The sequence below is a fragment of the Opisthocomus hoazin genome, chromosome 8 (genome assembly GCF_030867145.1).
Source record: "Opisthocomus hoazin isolate bOpiHoa1 chromosome 8, bOpiHoa1.hap1, whole genome shotgun sequence".
Lineage (NCBI taxonomy): Eukaryota > Metazoa > Chordata > Aves > Opisthocomiformes > Opisthocomidae > Opisthocomus > Opisthocomus hoazin.
The window spans coordinates 377,298-384,653 of record NC_134421.1 but is presented as its reverse complement, the minus strand read 5'-3'; the positions used below and the strand labels follow the sequence as shown (position 1 = coordinate 384,653).

Genomic DNA, 7,356 nt, shown 5'->3' with positions numbered 1-7,356 from the left:
TTGTCCCTCTGGCCTCTTACTCGTCGCTACTTTTTGCTTCCTTTCTCTACCTCTCTGCCTCTGCCCTGTCGCTTTCTTCCTCTCTCTCTCTGCAATGTTTCTTTCTCCATCTGTGCCCCCCTCCCTGTCCCTTTTCTCTTGTTCTCTCTGTCCTCCATCCTCCCCGTAACTCTTTGTCTGTGTATCTCCATACTGCTGCCTGTCCCTTTGTTTCTCGCTATATGCCCCTGTCCGGCTTGCTGTCCCGTTGTTCTCCTCTGTGCTGAACCGTGGCCTTTTCTATCATCCTGCAGCCCATCACCGATTTTACTTTCTCCACCTCTTTGGCCTGATCTGTGTGTCTCCTGCCCCCGTCCATCTGGCTTGTTCGCTCTACTTGTGTCTCCCTCCAGTGTTCTTTATTCCTCCGATTCAGTTTCTCTCTTGATCCATCAGTTCTGCTGCCCGCTCGTCGTTCTCTGTCTCTCTCTCTTTCCCTCTGTGCTGTTCCTGCGCGTAGCGCGCGAGCAAGCGAGGCTACGTGCGTAGGGAGCCTTGTCTCGTAAGAGCTGCGAGACATGGACGTTTTGTCTTAGGTGGGGGACAGCCAAGCGACCGGGGTTACGGAAGAGGAATGGAGGAGAGCAGGACAGAGAAGCGTCTGAAGCGGCAGAGTCTCCCGGCAGCGCGGAGAGCGAGAGCTGCGGTGAGTGGCGGGCCCTCGGGGCCCTGTCGCCCCTCTTCTGCGTCCCAGGCCCTCCCCTGGATCCTTCTCTCTCCCACGCTGCTGTGATTTCTTTATTTTTCTTTTTCCTTTTCTTTTCCTTTCCCTGTACCTCCCGTCTTCTGTCTGTGTTTGTGTTGTGCTCCCTCTCCCTCTTTTTCTCCCTCCAGAATTTCTCTAGCCGGCTCCCTGTCTCTATTTCTCTGTCCTGCTGGCTGTCCGGTCGTTTCTTGCTGTACCTCCCTGTCCAGCCGGCTCTTTTTGCTCTCCCTTTTTGCCTTTCTCTCCTTCTCTGTCCTGCTTCATGGCCCTTTCTTCTCTTTCTCTCCCTCTCTGTTCTCTAGCCCCTTGCTGGTTTGTTTTGGGGTTTCCCTGCACACCCCCCCCCCTGCCCCCTTCTTGGTCTCTTTGTCTAGATCTGACCCTTTCTTTGTTTCTCGGTCCCTTTTTTCCTGTTCACTGTCCTTTTTCTCTCTCTGTCTGTGTGTCCTGCACTCCGTTGCCATCTTTATCTCTCTTCTTCATCTCCTCCCCCTGCCCCCGTCTCTCTCTCCCTCTTTCGCACTCACCGTCCCTACATTTTCGTGCTCCGTCTCTGCAAGGCTCCTCGTCCCTGTATTTCTTGATTTCTCTACCTCTCTGGCGTTTCCTTTCGACCCTTCTTTCTCTCTGAGCTCCTTGGTCTTCTGCCTTGTCTTATTTTCCTCTTCCTAGTGCTCTGCCCTGCTCCCCATCGTTTATTTTCTCTCTCCGTTTCTCTGCCCTGCTCCCCGTCCCTCTCTCTCTTTCTCCGTCCCCCTCTGCTGCTCCACAGCAGTGTTTTTCCTTTCTCCGGCTCTCTGACCGCTCCCCGCCCACCCAGGTTGACCGTCCCAGGTTTTGTTCTGCGTCTCCATCCTGCCGCTGTCCTGATCTATCCTTTTGTGCCCTTCTCTTTCTGTCTCTTTTCGTGTGTCCCCGCTGCTTTTTTTCCCATCTCTGTCCAGCTCCCTGTCCCTTTCCTTTCTCCTCTTGCTGTCCTTTTGCCCTGCTGCCTCTTGCTGTTTTTTCTGCCTTTCTCTCTCTGCACCATTCCCTCTCCCATCCTTTATTTCTCTATCCCCCTGTGCAGCTCGCTGTCCCTTGTTTCCTTTCTCTCTTCCTCGGTATTTTTTTTCTTTCTCCATACCTCTCTCCCGCTGCCTGTCACGGTGGCATTTCTCCCCCCAATGCTGTCCTGCTCTGTCCCTTTTCTCTCTCTCTGTCATTTTGTCCTGCTCCCTGTGTTTGTTTTTTTAATTCCTCCCTCAGGGTCCCTCAGCCCGGTGCTGTTTTTTCCCTTCTCCGCCTCTCTCTCCTGCTGCCCAGCTGAGGCTTTTCCCCCTCCGTCTCTGTCCTGCTCCCCCGTCTCTTACTTGTGCCTGTCTTTCACTTTGTCCTGCCTCCTTGTCCCCTTTTTCTCTCTCAGTATCACCTTGTCCCGCTCCCTGTCCCTGTCTTTCTCTGACAATCTGTCCTGCTCCTTGTCCTTCTCTTTCCCTTCGCTGTTATTCCCCGTCCTTCTTCTGGCCTTTCTTCCTTCTCTTTCTGTCCTACTGCCCCAGTGCCTCTTTTTCCACCGCTGTCCTGCTCCCTGGCCCTTGTTTCCTCTCGCCGTCCCTCTGTCCTGCTTCCTGTCCCCAGTTTTTCTGTCTCTCTTTCTCGATCCTGCTGCCTGTCCGGTCGTTTCTTGCTGTACCTGCCTGTGCAGCCGGCTCTCCCTTTTTGCCTTTCTCTCCTTCTCTTCCTGCTTCCCGGCCCGTTCTTGTCTTCCTCTCTGTCTGTCCTCTAGCCCCTTGCTGGTTTGTGTTGGGGTTCCAACCCTGACCACCCACCCCCTTCTTCGTCTGACCCTTTCTTTGTTTCTTAGTACGTTTCTTCCTGTTGCCTGTCCTTTTTCTCTCTCTGTCAGTGTGTCCTGCACTGCGTGGGACAGGGGTGGGAGGCTGAAAAAGGGTGGGAAGCTGAATGAAGTAGAGGCCAGCAAAAAGGGAGGTAGGAGGCTGACGAGGGGTGGGAGGTGGGGGGGGGGGGGTGGCCGAGGAGGGGGGAGTAGAGGCCAGGAAAAAAAAGGAGGCCGGAAAGGGGTGGGAGGCCAGGGGCGAGAGTAGAGGCCAGAAAAAAAGGGAGGCCGGGGGGTGCGAGTAGAGGCCAGAAAGGCCCTTTTCTTGTGGCTTCTTCCCTGTCTTTATCTCTCTTTCCTGCCTTGTTTACTCCTCTGATTCAAGTTCTCTCTTGATCCATGTGTTCTGCTTCCCACTCATCATATTCTCTCTTTTTCTCTGTCCTGTTCCTGAGGCTTCTTGTCTAGGAAGCCACGTCTCGTATGAGCTCTAAGACAGCCACATGCATTTTCTCTCAGGTGGAGGAGAGCCAAACGATTGGAGTTGCGGAAGAAGAAGGGAAGAGAGAAGGAGAGAGAAACATCTGAAGTGTCCAAGTCTCCCGGCAGCACCGAGAGTGAGAGCTGCGGTGAGTCCTGGGCCCTCGGGGCCCTGTCACCCCTCTTCTGCATCCTGGGCCCTGCCCGGCTCCCTCTCTTTCCCCCACTGCTACGATTATTTTTTTTTCTGCTCTTGTGTACCTTCTTTCTCCATCTGTCTCTGACTTGTCCCCATCTTTTAGGTCCTCCCTCTTTCTGCCTTGCAGCCTGTGGCATTTTTTTCCTTCTTCCCCTCTTTCTGTTCAGCTCCCGGTTACTAGTTTTGCTTTCCTCCTACTCTGTAGCCTGTCAGTACTTTTGCTGTCTTTGGTGCTCTCTGTCTGCCTCCTCGTCCCTTGATTCGAGGCCTTCCTTCTTGGCTCCGTAGCACGTCACAGATCTACTGCTTTCTCCATGTCTATTCTATTCTATTTCCTCATCTCTCTTTGTCCAGGTCCCTGCCGCTGTTCTTTTTTCCTCTGTCATGCTGCAGGGGATGTTTTTGCATCTCCTTCCCGCTCCCCATTCTTCATTTTCGGTCTGTGTCCTGCTCCCTCTTCTTCTTTCTGCTGCTGCTCTTCCTCTCTTGCTGCTGCTTCTTTCTCCGTCTCTGTGGGACTGCCTGTCCCCGTCCTTCTCTCGCTGTCCCTTTACCTGCTTCGTGCTTTCTCGTTCCACCGCCGCTGTCCAGCCACCTGTCACTTTTCTCCTCTCTTGTAGTGGCCTGCACCCTGCTCCTCATTTTTGGCAGCCTCTGCCGAGCAGCGCGTCGCTCCGGGAGGCGACGGACGGACTGTTCCCCGCTGGAGCAACGGGCACAGCTGCGGGAAGGAGTGCCGAGGTGTCGGAGGGGCAGAGGGAGCGTCGGGGGCCCCGAGCCCCGGGGCGGAGCGGCTCCCGGGACTGGCTGGGTGCGTGACTGAATAAAGACCTGCGGTCCCTTTTGCCCTGGCGGCTGCGTTTGTGCTTGGTTTGCACGGGACGAGGGGCTGCGCCAGAGGCCAGGGGAGGAGGGGACGGGCTGTGGGGCTGGGGCGACGGCCCCCTGTTCGTGCCGGGCTCCAGCCGTGGGCCGGGGGAGCCCCAGGTGCGGGCAGCGGGGCTGATGGCGACGGCCCCTCCCTCTGCCGGTGGAGGGCCCGGTGCTGCCGTGGCCCGGGTGGCCGTGGAGGGGCCGGTACGATCGCTGCTGCCACCCGGTGAGCAAAGTTCGGTACTGCGGCTCGGGCGGCGCCGTGTCGAAGAGCTCGCTGCTGCCACCCGGTGAGCAAAGTTCGGTACTGCGGCTCGGGCGGCGCCGTGTCCAAGAGCTCGCTGCTGCCACCCGGTGAGCAAAGTTCGGTACTGCGGCTCGGGTGGCGCCGTGTCCAAGAGCTCGCTGCTGCCACCCGGTGAGCAAAGTTCGGTACTGCGGCTCGGGTGGCGCCAATGCGCGGTGGCGCCGTGTCTAAGAGCTCGCTGCTGCCACCCGGTGAGCAAAGTTCGGTACTGCGGCTCGAGTGGCGCAGGTGCTTTGCGCGCTGGGAGGAGCCGTGCCCTGTGTGTCCGGCGCTGCAATAAGGAACGCCTGCCTGCTTGCTGAAGTGCCCAAAGGGCTTCAGAGAGTCTTTGTGTTTGCCCAATGACGGCATCGTGGGCTCCAGCCGTGGGCCGGGGCCGGAAGAGCCCCAGGTGCGGGCAGCGGGGCTGATGGCGACGGCCCCTCCCTCTGCCGGTGGAGGGCCCGGTGCTGCCGTGGCCCGGGTGGCCGTGGAGGGGCCGGTACGATCGCTGCTGCCACCCGGTGAGCAAAGTTCGGTACTGCGGCTCGGGTGGTGCCGTGTCCAAGAGCTCGCTGCTGCCACCCGGTGAGCAAAGTTCGGTACTGCGGCTCGGGTGGCGCCAATGCGCGGTGGCGCCGTGTCTAAGAGCTCGCTGCTGCCACCCGGTGAGCAAAGTTCGGTACTGCGGCTCGGGTGGCGCCAATGCGCGGTGGCGCCATGTCCAAGAGCTCGCTGCTGCCATCCGGTGAGCAAAGTACGGTACTGCCGCTCGAGTGGCGCAGGTGCTTTGAGCGCTGGGAGGAGGCGTGCCCTGTGTGTCCGGCGCTGCAATAAGGAACGCCTGGCTGCTTGCTGAAGTGCCCAAAGGGCTTCAGAGAGTCTTTGTGTTTGCCCAATGACGGCATCATGGGCTCCAGCCGTGGGCCGGGGCCGGAAGAGCCCCAGGTGCAGGCAGCGGGGCTGATGGCGACGGCCCCTCCCTCTGCCGGTAGAGGGCCCGGTGCTGCCGTGCCGGGCCCGATGGGAGCCGAAGGAGGAGCGGAGCCATAGCCGCGTTGCGGCTGCAGCGAGGGAGAAGGTGAGCGCGGGGTGTAGGGGGGAAGTGGATGGAGCGGCGGGACCCGGGGAAAAGCCCCCGGGAGGGCGGGGTCCGTGTCGGGGGCAAGGAGCGGCGGGGGTGCGGCGCCGTGTCGGAGCCGCGATTCGGGGCCTGCCCGGAGCCGGCGCTGGGCGTGGACGCCGCGCCGTACCCCCTGGCGCCGCCTCGTGGACGCAACGCGGTACTGCAGGCAGGCGTTCGGCGCATGGTGTGGCCCCTCCGGCGCGCCGTCGGCGCGTGGCGCATGCGCGGTGCGGCGGAGCAGCATGGCGGCGGTGTGTTGTCGGGTGTCGGGGCGGCGGGGGAGCAGAGAGGCCAGCGGTGAGGCGGGGGCTCCCCTCCGGCGGGTGCGGGGGTGCGTGGTGGCTTCCCGAGGGTGGTGGGACGGGAAGCTTGGAGCCGGCCGCTGCGGCAGGCTGCAGGAGGCGAGCCGGGTGCGGGCAGCCCCGGGGCCAGAGGCAGGCGGTGACGGAAGGGAAGGGGGGAAGGAGGCGGGCATCCCCCCCAAGCCGGCAGCGCTCCACCGGCCCCTCTCGCCCCGCGCAGCCGGCCCCAGCTGCAGCACGTTTTTGTTAAATACACGAAGGGCTTAAGAACTTAGATTGGTTGTATAAGTGAAAACTTTGGTAAATTTAATGATCAGCTGTGTAGCCAGAAGACGAGAAATTCCAATGGCATCACGCCTCTCTGTTCCTTGAGTAGGGAGTCTACTTAATTTTACACTTTTGCCATCTAATTTTTGGAAAAGCAGGGTCTCGGGCACTTCCACTGGAAATGGTTGAGGTCTGCTTGTTCCCAACACTGGGGAGAATTGTGAATAAAAAGCTGAAACCATTTCTAGACTTGAGGAATGTTAGCAGGCCTTTCTTGAAATAATTTTTCTTCTTTGACAGAAGCAGGTTTACGGAGTGTGGTTGAAGAGTTGGAAATGGAAGGAAATCAACTGCAGGAACAAATTCTTCTTCTAGAAGAGCGTTGTCAGGATCTGGAAGACAGAGTGCAGCTTCAAGTTAGAATGGAGACTCCTCAGGTGAGCTTTTCGGTTTGTGTAAAAACCTCATGATAGAAGAGAATCGTTTTATTCTCTGTTGATATTCTTGGAGTCGTAGCCTCCAGTAAGACAGAAATGCCCATTTGCAGCTAGCAAAAACATGTCAAGGCATTATGCTTCGTCATTCTGTTGGCAGAGGGTGTACACATGCTAGATTATGCTCTGAAGTTGAAACCTGTTGCTTCTGTTCAGCTCAGGGAGAAACTTGTTTGGAAGTAAGCTTTGTTATTTGTTACTTGTTTTAGAAACCTAGTAAAAGGCAACCTGATTTTCATGATTGTTTGTTAGGGGGGCTTTGTCAGAAGGTCCTGAAACAGATTTTGTTACTACTGGCAGAAGTGTCCCTCTTCTTACATCCCTCAAGTTTCTTTTCTGTAACTGTGTGTGTATTATTATTATTTTTCTGTGCATATATACACACACAGTTATAGAAAAGAAACTGTGCAAATATATAAAAGTGAAGTAATAACTTATATATATACAATCTAAACACCAGATATTAATTTGATATATATTGATATTGTAAAAGTATTCAATGGAGGCACCAAAAGGAACAGTGAAATAAATATTTATGAGGAAGGTTATTTTTTAGTATTTCCTGATTGATGAGTTACTATGATAATTTGTAAACCTTACTTTCACTAAATGATACAACTGCTCTCTTCCTCAGACTCCTTCAGGTTCAGTGCATTACTTGTAGTTCTTTGTCTGTTAAGCTGCACAAATATAAAAAAGAATTAATGATTTTAAGATGAAAGACAACCTGATATGTTAATTATTATTTGAGAATCTTGTAACAAA

At 56.1% G+C, this 7,356-nt stretch overlaps 1 long non-coding RNA gene across 1 annotated transcript; it reads left to right on the top strand.

Moving 5' to 3' along the window:
* The first annotated feature begins 392 nt into the window (after positions 1-392).
* LOC142362214 (uncharacterized) lies at positions 393-4,095 on the top strand. The gene is made up of 2 exons (XR_012764815.1): positions 393-685; positions 3,864-4,095. It is a non-coding gene; the product is annotated as an uncharacterized LOC142362214 (long non-coding RNA).
* Positions 4,096-7,356: the final 3,261 nt, after the last annotated feature.